Raw genomic sequence first — 14,436 nt, 5'->3', positions numbered from 1 at the left:
GAAGACACTTCAAGACGACGATTTTTTTTATTATCGTTCAATTCATGCAGCATCCATTTATCCAACTTTTTTTAAACTTCCCTATTTGCTTTAAATGGCAAACGACTGTTCAGTGGTCGATTTCGAGTTCAACAGCAACTTCTCATGTGGTTTTGCGAGGATCGGTTTCAATTAAGGCTTTTAAATGATCGTTATCAACCTCAGTCGGCCGCCGCGACCGTCTTCATCTTCGAGGCTCTCGTCACCATTGCGAAATGTCTTGAACGACCGTTGTGCTATACGTTCGTTAGTGGTTCCTGGGCCAAACAAATCATTGACATTACGAGCTGTCTCGGCAGCTTTTTGGCCTAGTTTGGACTTGAACAAGAAAACCGCATGGATTTGAATTTTGTCCATGCTGTCGAAAAGCCTGCAAAAAAAAAAAAATGAAAAGATTGAGAACGAAAGCGAATAACAGGATTCGATAAAGCGAAAAACGCGCTTCAGAATGATATATAACATGACTATATATATATATATATATATATATATATATATATATATATATAAGTGAAGTGTGTGTGTGTGTGTACATTTCCCTACGCAATAACTCTGTCAATTTTTAGTCTACAGACTCGAAATTTGATATACAGGGTACTGAGATTTGGGAAAATCGATGTGATCGGTTTTCGGCCTCTAAATTTGGCCTTTGGGAACTCTACCAAACACCTCCGACAATTTCGGGTCTAAATACTTGAAATTTTAGATATAGGTTCATTGGACATGGATCTAACTTAATAACTTGATTTGAGCTCCAAACAATAAATTTTAAGGGGTCATAATAGGGGTCCAAGTTTAAAAAATTGACCGTTTTCGTTTGTTTTTTTTTTGTTGTTGCTCAGCATACACTTCCAAACACCCGGGCAACTCCTGGCACCCATGCTAATATATATATATATATATATATATATATATATATATATATATATATATATATATTCATGAAATATTAATATATTAAGGAAAAAATTCGAACATTTTCTAAACAACTTATTTAGACGCACAAGTACTTCTTAAAACGTGTTTCAATAAACTATGCATCTGCGTTGAAAATTCATTACATTTATTCCGACGAAACTGCTTTTCTTAAAAACGTAATTCAACAAAGAAGATAGCGAATATATTCACTGCCTATACAATACGACATTTCGTGTTCCTTCTTTTAGAGGTATGATTTTAATTACCATTTAGTAGTTCATTGTTTTTCACTCATAGTAATACCAACATACTGCACTACATGTAAAATAAATAAATAAATAAATAAATAAATAAACGTCCCCTCTCTTTCACTTAGACCGAAAATGGCGTCCTAAATATATTCGATAAATGATTGGATATCAGAATGCTTGATTTTATTTGTTTGTCGGTGTTTTGCAATGTGTTTTATTCCTCATCGTCTTTCACTTTATTTTTATAAGTAAAATTCAATTTTCAGATGATTAACTCATAAAGTGAATGCGGTATTTTGGCGATTGAGATAAATTAAAAGATAAATAAATAAGTAATTTAAAAAGTTATACGATTATCGCTATCTAATAATTCCTTCATACTAACTATAAGGCGGTAGAAGCTAGGTATAGATGGAAATTGACATATGCAGGTACTGTACCAGCACCGCTCAAGGATGGGTATAAACTAGTATAATATAATTAGTTATGCACATATGTGTATTAATATATTTATACTTATATATAGAAGGCATTTTGTGCGTGTGTGAGTTCGTTCCTTATATACTCCGAAATGACCGGGGCGATTTTTTGAAATTTCACAAAAATATACTTTATATGTATGGGAGTGTTCTTATATAGGTTTTGTATCGAATTGCCTCCCATAAATATAGATAATCGAAAAAATCTGATTAAAGAAAAATGCCCGATTTTGACTTAAGTTAAAACCTTATACAATCTAACATCACAATTGTATTCGAGAAATTTTATCATCGCATAAGCAGAAAAGCCTAGCGTATAAAATCAACAGTAGGTTCTTTGGACACCTTCGAGAAAAATGTTTTCTTTTTGAGCACAATTGAACCATGATAGTTGACTTTTGTATCCTAAACTTTAATCCAAGCCATTATGCAAACATAATTTTATAAAATTAACGGTACGTTCTCTACAGTACAATGTATTGTAGACTGCTTCAGTGCGGGGAGGTATGTGAAGCTTCCTCCCTGTGCACCGCGATGGGCACCCGACTAGAGCAGACAATCAATCGATTTGATTGAAAAATGGGCGATTTCATTTATTTAAATGACAATAAAAGTATGGGAGGTTGGGACATTTGTTGATCCTCATAAATCTCGGGCAATGTCGGGGTTTCTCTGTTAGTTACTATATATAGGAGTCAGTCGTAAACTTATGAACCGATCATTATAAATTTTAAGCAACTCTGCGAATAATGTAGGCACATTATTATTTTTTTTGTAAAACCTTACCATTTAGAGGGGTGTTTTTTTTAAATTAAGGGAGATACAAAAACATTAACAGCGAAAAGAATTACTCTACAGAAAAATTTAAGATATGTTGAGTAATACATCTTTTAAATGGAGATCGCTCCAGTCAAGGCATGAAGCCACTTGATGTAAAAAGCTTGAAAAGCATTACAAGGTCAAAAACTAGTCAACGATAAATGTTATATGGATAGACTCCGTGGCAGAAAAACAGCAATTTTTACCCTTTTGTCACAAACATCGCTCATGTAATGCGAAAATTAAAGGACGAAATAAAAGAGAGAGAGAGAGAGAGAGAGAGAGAGAGAGAGAGAGAGAGAGAGTTATGAGGCTACTGAAAGGAAATCCAATGTCTACTTTCTGCTTTCAAATCGAACTTTTAATCGAATTGATGCGCGTGCATAATCGTCAATAATATGTATGCATTAGGCAAACTCCTAAACCAATTCACTTAGGATTGTGAATTATGTACCGTTGTACACTTTTACACACGTTGTAGCCTCAGTCGCAAAGTAGACAACAAACAGAAAAGAACTTCAAATCGTTTTCTCTTTGTAACAAGGACATTTATTTCCTCATTCTTACAACTGTGACGTCACCCACTTGATCTCGAACGTCAGCCACTTCTCTAATGTGATCTCGAACGTAATTCATCTCTCTCACGTGATCCCGGACATTATCTCGTTCCGTGATCCGCGTCTCTGTCTAACGTGATCGTCCTCTTTCTCCTTTTTATAGTTTTTTTCTTTATCGTTTACGTCATTTTGCATGCATTTGCATATAGCCGTCTGCGCTATGTGTTAGATAATAGCCGGTTAGAAGCAGTTATCTATCTATCTATCTATCTATCTATCTATCTATCTATCTTACAAAATCACAACATCCCAGATAATTTTACTGTTTATTTTTATTGTTTATAAACTTATAGTATATTCTTGTTTATTTTTTTCAAAGATAAATACGTTCAAGTATCGCTTTCGCCTGGAAGCTCGCTTTTTACTTAAAAAATCGATAAAAATAAACAGTAAAATTATATAGGATTTCATGGCTTAACGGTTAAACGCACCGGACTACAATACACATGGCCCGGGGTTCGATTCCTTGAGAGACTAAGTCGAGCTACGCTGATGAGAGGTAGCAACCTCGAAGCATACATGTCTGTAGATTACTGTTTTAAAATTAATAAAAAAATAAATATTATTTATCTACGTCCAAATAAATATGGGCGATTTTCTAAGTAAAAAAAAAAAACAAAAAAAAAAAACGAGCATCGAGGCGAAGACGATACTTAACCGTATTTATCGTTGAAAAAAATAAAAAAAAACAAATTTATATAAAAACTAGACTACCCGTGACCCCTTGGGTCAGTATGCTATATTAGCTATGGAATTAATGTATGAGCATGACACTTGTGACGTAAAGAAAATAGTTTTTTTGTGGCATAACAGAAACATTTCTATGAAAGTATATTAAAATGAAAAAACAATATAGATAGATTTCTATAAGTCGTTCTGTTTATAATTGTTTAGTTTTGAAAAAAAAAAGAAGAAAACTTACAGCCATTGAATTATAAGTGGTTTGCCAAACTTATAGGAAAATATACACTGGACAGATACCATAATACTTAAAGTTAAATTCAAATTTTGATATATCCTTAAATTTAAACGCGAAAAAAAAAACCAAAAAAACAATTGAGACGCCGAAAACGTACACAGTAAAAGAATACGTTTTATTGTCGCGTTGATTATTTATTTTTAACGCAAATTAAAAAAAACATATTTTTGGGGTTATTTTTTATGTTGGTAGTGTAGAAGAAAATGTATTAATGTTTTTAAGAAAGGTGTATCAAAAATGGAGAATAGATAAAAAAAATGAAGGCTGTGAGTAAGTCGCCGTTGTAAAATGCTTTTATGGTTGTCAACGGGTTAAAGCAGATTTATTTGTAAGAAAATTTCGTTAAAATAACTTAAACGTAATACGGAAATGAACTATGTAAAAAATGCAGAAAGTATTAACAATTGTTTATTTGGATAATTTAAACGTGAAAAAAACAAAACAAAACAAAAACAATTGGGACGTGGAAAACATACACAGTAAAACAATACGTTTCATTGTCGCGTTGATTATTTGTCGCGTTGATTATTTGCGCAACCGGAAGTCGTAAACCGGATGTTGAGTTACAACACCCGTTACAAGGTCATTTGAGTTTTATAATTATATAGATTATTGAATATATATTCTTATAACACGGTGAGTAATATAATCACTTTTTTTTAAAGAAAACTTTATCATATAGGGGTGTATTCTCAAGATCGCCTTTAGTACTCCTCCTCAAACAACATTAAAAAAAGTAAAAACTAATACATAGTGCTCATACCCACCCTGGGACGGGTATTGCCGATACTTTTTTATGCTAATAAAAATAATGCATAAATCCATTCTTCGTAGTTACGTTTATTCTAAAATTAGTCTATTAAGTAGTGTTCCCCCCACGATATTTCACAGATGTTTTATTCGTACATGCTATAACATAAAGATGCAAATTGACAGACCAGTGACATATATAGTTGATTGAATAGAACATTCGGAAATTGTGCACTACTACGAAGAAACCATTTTTTTTTTTCAGTTTTGAGATTTGGAGAATGCACAGCAGACAAATGCAGTTCACAGCTGAATCGAAAATCTCAAAAGTGCTTGTTTGCTAACACTTTTTTTCTTTTTTTTGCGTTCGAATTTTTTTTTTTTGCGCAGCTATCACCCTTACACACACCTCCACTTTCTTTTCCGCCTTCGCGTCACTGGTTCGTGTCTGCCTTAAACTTTCAATAGAGGCGACGGATTTTCACGAGATTGGTATCGTTTGAAGTTCGACCCTTCGCACGACAAAGACCGAAAAATTGGCTAAAAACATTAATTCTTTTACTCCCAACTGGGTACGTTTCTACAGGGAGGGGTCGCTTTTTTCGCCGATATTTTCGAAAGTCATCCCCTCTTTTCAATTGACTAGTCTTAATTTAAAGATTCTTCACTTCCAGTTTGGCGATAGGCGCAACAGCAAAGACATCACGTTTTTTTTTCATGTTGTTTTCCTCCTTCGCGGTACAGGTTCGAGCCTGCCTGCCTGTCACCACTTTTTTTGCTCAACACACACCTCCAAAACACCCAAGCAACGCCGGGCGCTCGGGCTAGTAAAATATAAATGATCATTAAACTTTATTGTTTGTAATGAATAAAATGAAAGTTCTCAGAATTAATGACTTTTTACATTTATAAATATTTTTGAACATGCATTATTGAAATGCGCGTAGAATTTTGGGAAAACTATATTTCGTTTCAAAATTTTCAACTTTCATAATAAAGTTAAAACATCATTGTTTGTAATTAATGAATGAAAGTTGTCTGCTCTTGATATGCACTTTTCAAATCTTCAAACTGAAAACCAAAAAAAGTGGTACACAAGTGCCGAAAATTTCATAAAAATTGAACGATTTTGTATTTTTTAAATACCAAATTTTAAAGATTTCGGCTTCTTTACAAATTTTAATCCCAGTCTCACAGGACTGGGTGGATGGAGAAAGGCAATGGGTCTCTAATGCAGGCGAAGGCAGTAGTATGTTGATACCCCCCCCCATCTCTGATGTTGCTTGGTGATATTCCCAAGCCAGTATCTTTAGTACAGTGCAAATACGGAGCTTGATTATTGATTAGTCAGCCAATTCTGAGGCTTCGGGCCAATTTAAGCACAATGGCGATGTATGATTGCAGAAAGACGGGATCGCTACCAATCTGATTAATCGACTGTTCATCGGAAACCCGTTGGTCCGCGAGTGTCTAAACAAGTAACGAAAAATCCGCTTAGCTTCGTAACGAGCGCTATTACCGTGTAATCTGTGTAGCAAACTGGTTGGCCTCCACTGTCAATAGAAACCGGACCCGCGCGTTGCAAGACAAAGCTAATGCAATTAAAAATGGTGCTGACACCGCAGCAACCATTATCGCGAAACCCTAAAAATGTCTGCTTGATCGTTTTTTTTTCCATTTCTTTTCTTGTAGACCCAATTACAGCTGAAACACCACAATGTTTTTCATGCTGGAATTTTATATGGCCAAACCCCTATTTTCCCTTCGTTTCCCCTTTACCGCTTTTCTTCCCGCGCCAACGGACGGCGATCGTCAATTGTCTGCACGTTTCATGAACTTTTGTTTAATCTGGCCTTTATTTTATGGGCGATCCAGCTTTGTTTTACACTGGTTTCCGTGTCGCTCTTATGTATAACGTCCAATCCGCCTCACCACCAACCTCTGTTATATTCTTTGCCCTCCTCTCTTTGTTTCTAAGCTCTCACTTTCTTTCTCCACCTCTCACACTTGACGACATTATCTGTTTTGGCATGCTCGACTATATTGGATGTGTTCGCTAGAACATACAGTACGTTTTCTTTTCTTTTCATCTTTTTTTTATCGCCATCATCAGCATCATATACATGAAAAATAATTAACACTCTCATAATCGCCTACAGCATCACCAGTACTTTGTGAGAAACGTTTTTCATGAGCTTAGTGCAAATGTCTAATTTCATCATCATCATCATCATCATCATCATCATCATCATCATCATCATCATCATCATCGTCGTCGTCGTCGTCGTCGACGTCGTCGTCGACGTCGTCGTCGTCGTCGTCGTCGCCGTCGCTGCTGTCGCCGCCGCCACCACCGCCGCCACCACCGCCGCCACCACCACCACCACCACCACCACTACGACCATCATCATCAACATCTTAAACTTTCAGAGTTTGAAATCCATTTACAGGAAAGCAAGCCGGTCTGTTGTTTCTCTGATGCGAAACTGGCATTGGCTCATCGATGAATCCGCTATCATCGATTATTCAAACCTGACCTCCAAACTCGATCTCAACACGCGTAGAATTTTGGGAAAACTTCGAAGGTACTAAGAACAGTGATTCACGGAATCTGTGCCTTCAAAAGGGGCGGCTTTTCACGTGGTATGGACCATTCCTATGAAAACCCTAGTTTGCTTTATATGTATTCCCCTCTGTCACGTACGCATAACATCGCTTTCAGCTTTGCTTTCTATCGCCCCCCCCCCCTCACCGGTGGAGTTATTATCATTAACAAAAATCTATTACAAATTTGGCAAAATCCTGTTTATTCATCTTTTTTCGTGTCTCTGGTGTCTTTAATATTCATACTTCATGCCAGAAAAGAAACAAACCCTGACAAAATTGAAACCAGAGTAGTAAAAACTGCAACCTGAAACTAACTTCTATACTTACAAAGCTATTCAATCATTGCTTTTCATCACCTTCGAAACTTTGTCAGTCTACTGAGTATTTTAAAATACTGGAAATCGGTTTTCTGAAATCAAGTACAGATCAATTAGTCTCTTACAAAGCAACTGGACCTGACAACATTCCAATCATTAAGCTAAAAAAAGCTGCAATCGGGACGAGCTCCTATAGTAACAAAGTTGTTCAAACGTTGCCTTAAATAAAAGATTCTTGCCAACACCTTGAAAAAAAAAAAAAAACATCGACAATCCGCTCAGTATTTAAAAATACAGGTGTCGGTCGTCTGCATCTCAGTTCAAACTAATCAGCCTCCTGTGCGTCATGAATAATTTCCTTGAATCTATGATAAATCAAGTATTGTCAATCACCTCAGCAGAAACTACTAACTCGATGATAAGTAATACGGATTTCATCCTGCAAGACCAACAACCGATACGCTAACTGTAATATCACACTGGATCAGCGAAACTATAGACGGGCCACAGATTCTAGAGAAATAGCTTTTGGCATATCAAATGCATTTGATGGCATTTGGCATAAAGGTTTACTTTAAAAGCTAGTTAGCTATGGGATATTTGGAAATGTATTCTTAACCATCACATTATGATAGATTTATAAATGCAATTGTTGATGGGCAATAGTCTGAAGGACCATAGTATCAACGGCGGTCTGCCGCAATGATCCAATCGGGGTGCAACCCTCTTCCTGATACTCATCAATGATCCCTAAGCTCTGACATTTATGCAGATGATACAATTATCTATGACAACATTTCGAAGAGCATTAATCTTCAAATCTTTCTGATTCTCTCTATTACGACCTGCAGCGCGTTATACAATGAGCGAAAAAGATGGCTGGTTGTTTTTAACGCATCTGAAACCAAGGTTATCTCCTTTTACCGCTAGCGCCCGGATAATCACTTTGTACCAATTAAAATAAATCGATAAGTTTCTAGACTGATCTTTACTTCAGATGTAACTCGTAACCTCTCCCAGGGACTAGTGTTCACATTCACAGTGGATTATAAGTTTAATGAGATCCTCAACTGAAAGATCACAAATTTAATATTGTCTAGTCTCGATCCATTTAAATATATTCAGACATTCACTAGACGCTAGAACCATGCATATATCGTTAAATTTAGCTTCGAGGAGCACAAAACGCACAGACATTATGTCCATCTGGAAACACAGTTTGCACAGAAATTGGTTTTCGAAGGTACTAAGAACAGTGCTTTCGCTCTCAGGGATGTATAAAGGGGAACGGCTCATCAAGAACTTGTTTACATTGGACTTGAAGACGACCATATTGTAGTCAGCTGGAAAGCAGGCAAACGGTAGAGAGTTCCACAGCTGTGCAGTTCTAAGAAAGATACTTTGTTCATGGAATCCACGTTTAGGCCTAGACACAAATAAAGAGTGGGGGGGGACGTAGATTCCATGAGCAAAGCTTCTTTCTTAGAACTGCACGCCAGTGGAACTCCTTGCCTGTTTCCCACCTGACTACAACTTGGACGTCTTCAAGTCCAACATAAACAAACTCCTGACAAACCGCCCCCTTAAGTAAGACATTCTATCAAAACCTCCAATACTAATGATTACTACAATACTATCTCATTGATTACTGTACACACAATGACCCTTATCCCTGAGTGGCCTTCGGGCCTTGATAAGTGGTGACTCCTATGTAAAAAAAAACTATTGATAGTGTTTTCAGCTAGACGAGTACTTCTCGTGAATGTTTGGCGAGGGGATAGATTGGAGCTGAGACGAGCACCTTCCATGAAAATAACGATAAAACAAAGATAGGCTCGCAACGTTTCTTCTGTGAGGTTGCAGGAAAAAGAAAAGGGCATCCCCCACTTTGCTACAAAGTCTATTTTAAACTCTGCCAAGGCAGGATAAGATATTTCTAATAGCTCCTGGCCAGATGTGGCAACAATACTCCATAATTCGACGTAGCTGGCTCTTATATAGGTAGAGAATTGTATCAGAAGTGAGATATCTACTGGACTGATAGAAGGATTCCACCATTTTTCCGGCGACCGTGGCAACTGATTTGATGTATGGTTCGATTTCAGATCAGGAGTAAAGGTCAGGCCCAGAAGCTTGTGAAAACATGGAGCCCCCCCCAGGACGAGAGCCATTCGTTTACCTTGATGCCAGATGGAGATCAGATCGTTGATGATGTAAAGCTAGAAGCTTGGTTTTAGATGCATTAAAGTAACCATCAACTTTTTTCACCATTGTACCACATGCTCAAGACCAGAGGAGAGACAATCATAGAGAACTTGGTCCTTTACGGCCTTTGATGTTCTGCCATAGATGGTTGTGTCATCAGCATAAATGTCTGCGAATGATTTAAGGATGTGAGCTGGAGGATAATTAATGTAGATCAGGAAGAGAGTTGGGCCCAGGATGGACCCCCTGAGGGATTCCAGCATTAATACTATGAGCTTATGATTTCTGCCCATCAACTACTAATCTTATGAACCCATCAGAGAGAAATGATTTAATAATTGACTAGACATTTTCAGCTATACCATAGCTGAAGATCTTATGAAGTAGACCTTTATCCCATACCCTATTAAAAGTCTTTGATACGTCAAGAACAATTACCCCAAAAAGGAATTCGCTATTCCCTAAGATATAACCGTAAGCACATCTGCTGTAGATCTACCAGAACTGAGAAGGTTATTTTTTTAACTGTTTTATTTTTCTTGGTCGACGCACACCTTATAACTAAAATGGGATCTTAAAGGTCAACACGGATATCTCGCTTGATGTAAACATAAGTTGTGTTCTACATTTTGACATGACAGGCAAAATGTAATAACGTTATTAATAAGCATGTAACCATGTGATTATTAAATTTTAGGGCAGAAGCACAGATTACTTACAAAAACACACTCCTCTAACATATTCAGAGTGGCTTTCAAAATAATAAAATTATTTCAGCATGGTAACAAAAAACACATAAGTACCCAACATTCATATTTTTCTAAACGACACTGCACACCCAAAAATTCAAGGTTGGTTCATAGTATTTTCACTTGGGAATCATAACAACGATTATCAAGATTAAATTTTGGGCAGATATTTTGACAACCCGCTACCCACAAAATAGGGTGTCTATTCCGAAAACCGTTATTAACAGGGGTGGTTGGGGGTGTCAATTCCGAAAGCCATTCTAACCATGAGGATGTTGGAAATGTCTATTCCAAAAAGCGTTCTTAACATGAGGAGGTTTGAGGTTGGGGTTGGAGGTTCGGAAATACCAACAACAGCCGTACTTAACCTTTTTACGAGGGGGAAGGGCATGCTTCCACCGGGCAACGCCGGTTAAAGGGTCCTGCTAGTATTAGATAAATTTACTAGTAGATATCAAGGTGGAGGTATATATGTTTTGGCTGAATAATGGCTCGAACACAATGACCAAGCGAAAATGGAAAATAATTGTTAAGATTAGTTTCTGACTGAAGAGGAAATATTAATTCGTTTTTAGATTTCGATTTATGAAAAAAAAAAAAAAAAAAAAACACAAATAAAACAAATGTTAACCCAAGGGCTCGGACATGAGATCACATTTGTTCTTGGAAAGCCTGGGTGAGGTCAGTCGGTCTGGCATAGACGGTTGATCAATCATCTTGCAAACATTCATTGGTAGATAAACGGAAATCGCATTCCCCTAACCGACCACACTCTTAGTATAAATTACACTGCAGTTAGTTTGAGAGAGAGTGCGACAGACAGAGTTTGAGTCCGTCAATTGCCGTTGAGGTTTTTGGGCGTAAACAGATCAGTTTCACCAAAAATGAACAGATGAAAGCATCTTCAAGACATTCAGAGATTCATGAAACCTCTCCGAAAAACAGCAACCCAGAAACCCAGGACGAGAACCGTTGTGCTAAGTAGAAGCAACAATGATATTTCCCGGACATCGTAAAAGATCGTTAGATGCGTGGATTCGGTCCTGAAAACCGAAAAAGAAGATTAAGTTAAGACTCGATTTTTTAATAACGCATGAGAGCGAACAAACCCCCTTCTCTGTCCGAGGGGAGATAAAACTAGGAGAGAAATTAATGGAGTCCGTCACTAAGCTTGTTGAATGAAAACACTAGTACATTCATTTTTTTTTCTTTTTTCTTTATTTTTCTATGAATAACGGCACGTTCAGTGATACTATTGCATTTTAAAGAACGCTAGAACCTTTCTCTCTTATATAACCGAGCTGGGCTGACTATGGGTGATGGTAATTTTCATTGATAACAGCCATGTACGACGTCATAATTGGTTGCCGGGATCTACGATTCGGTTCTGAGGTTGTCGCGGCCGCTTTTGTTATGGAAGCGTTTAATACGGGTTCGACATAAAGATCTACATCACAAGATTTCCATCTACAGAATAGCTGGAAATTCCCCCTCAACCATCAAATTCTTTCTCTCTGATAAATTTATTAAAGAAATTCGAAGCTCAAAGCATTAACGCTGGTCTGCCTCCAAAATCCAACTCTTTTACTGATCTTCATAAACGACCCCCTAAATCATATTCTACGATCATACGCCAATGTTTATGCAAACGACACTAATATCTATCCCAACGGCAACGACCAAGATCGTTCTAACTTTATCTATTCCGACCTTGGGCGTGTGATAGAAAAGGGTAAAAATGGTTCTTTACTTTTAATGCATCCAAAAAACACGCTCTATCTTTTCACAGCCAGTATTGTGATCCACACTAGGCCCCAATTGAAATGAATGACTTCTGTCTTCAGGAAGGATCCGCCTTTGACAAGCTTTTAAAACTGACATTTCCTCCTAACCTGAACCGAAAAACTTACATACGATCTTACATACATATGCTGGTAAAATGATTGGATCATTCTACCGCTCCAAAAAGTATCTCCCTCCGACACGATCCGCTACCTGTATAAGAGCCAAAGACATAATAAGATGGAGTACTGTTGCCACATCTGGGGAGGTACTGCTAACAGTACACTTTCCTACCTTGACAGGGTTCAAAACGGGCTTCGAAATCTAGTGGTCATATCCCTCTTCTCCATCCCACTTTCTCTCTTTTTTACAGAAGAGATGTAGCGAATACGTATCTGTCCTATCGTTTTTTTTTCATGGCAAGTACTTTTCTATCTATGGTCACACTTTGTAGAACATTCGCAGCAAACACTCGTCTACTTTATGTTTATCTATCTTTGTTAAAAACAACGTAAGTTCCATATACAAAGTTTTAAAAACAAAACTTGGAACTACCCGTCTATGGAACATAATACCGCGGGTCTACTTCCCAGCTGACTAAAACATTGCCGTTTTCAAGTTTAATGTCAATAAGTTTCTGATGAGCTGTCCTCTTAAATAAACGAACCATCACCTATGATTATGATGTCTCACCATTCACCTCACACTTTTGGGGTCTTGATATGTGGTTACTCTTTATTAAAATATATAAATATAGTAATATACTTGGTAAGAGAGAGAGAGAGAGAGAGAGAGAGAGAGAGAGAGAGAGAGAGAGAAAGTAAGAGAGAGAGAGAAGGAAAGAGAGAGAGAGAACGAGGGAGAGATGGGGGGAAGGATACCTTCGTCATGTTAGAAAATTGTATCATTCGGGATTTGGGACAATCAACTAATTTTTGAGTCCATTCACTTTCGAGTTTCATCGAACAACGGTGCATCTATATCTGAAGGAATGAAGTCGGATGTTTACTTCCGTTTTTCTATCCGGACCATGCTTTCAACCCCTCATCCGTCAATCATTACCCGAGTTCTTTAGTGCATTCTGACTAATTCTCAGGCCCTCACAAATATCGCCTTAACACATACCCCATTTTAAGTTGTGAGGTCGCTTTTGAGCCTATTTTATACGGACAGACATTTTATTTGCTTCCACGGATAGACATAGTTATATTCGCTTAAACTGCGTCGATTCAAAATGATTCCTCGATACACAAATAGGGTGCTCTGTAAATGTCATTTTAATAATTATTTACTGGTTGATTCTAAAGCAAAGATTAATAAAAACGTCATTTTGTCTTAAATGGAAGCGTGTTACAAGATCAATAACAATGCGTTTGTTTAAAAAATAGAAGAAAACCTTTTTTATGACATTTAAACAATAGAATAAAACCTTGCGTTGATGTATTTATTTATTGTTTCGTAAAGAAAAATTAAGAAGAAATATGTTAGAATGACAGCGACAATAATAGAAACGTTCTATCAGCAATTCATGATCCGATATCGTTAGCAGTTGTTTTCATTGTCCTTATATTCTCTGCGTATATAATCGTATTTTACCCACAAGCATATCATACACAAATACCCCTCTCTTTCTTTTCTCTCTCTCTCTCTCTCTCTCTCTCTCTCTCTCTCTATATATATATATATATATATATATATATATAAGAACAAATATTAATAAAGCATGTTAAAAACACTTTGAAGAAGAGTTAAAAACATATTTAATTTTAAAAAAGAAACACGAAATAAGTGGATAGTCCTTAATCCGCGGAGTTTCACACACACACACACACACACACACACACACACACACACACACACACACACACACACATATATATATATATATATATATATATATATATATATATATATATATATATAT

The sequence above is a fragment of the Euprymna scolopes genome, chromosome 12 (assembly GCF_053919585.1).
Source record: "Euprymna scolopes isolate OS-2025 chromosome 12, ASM5391958v1, whole genome shotgun sequence".
In the NCBI taxonomy this organism is placed as follows: Eukaryota; Metazoa; Mollusca; class Cephalopoda; order Sepiida; family Sepiolidae; genus Euprymna; species Euprymna scolopes.
This window is presented reverse-complemented; position numbering follows the sequence as displayed.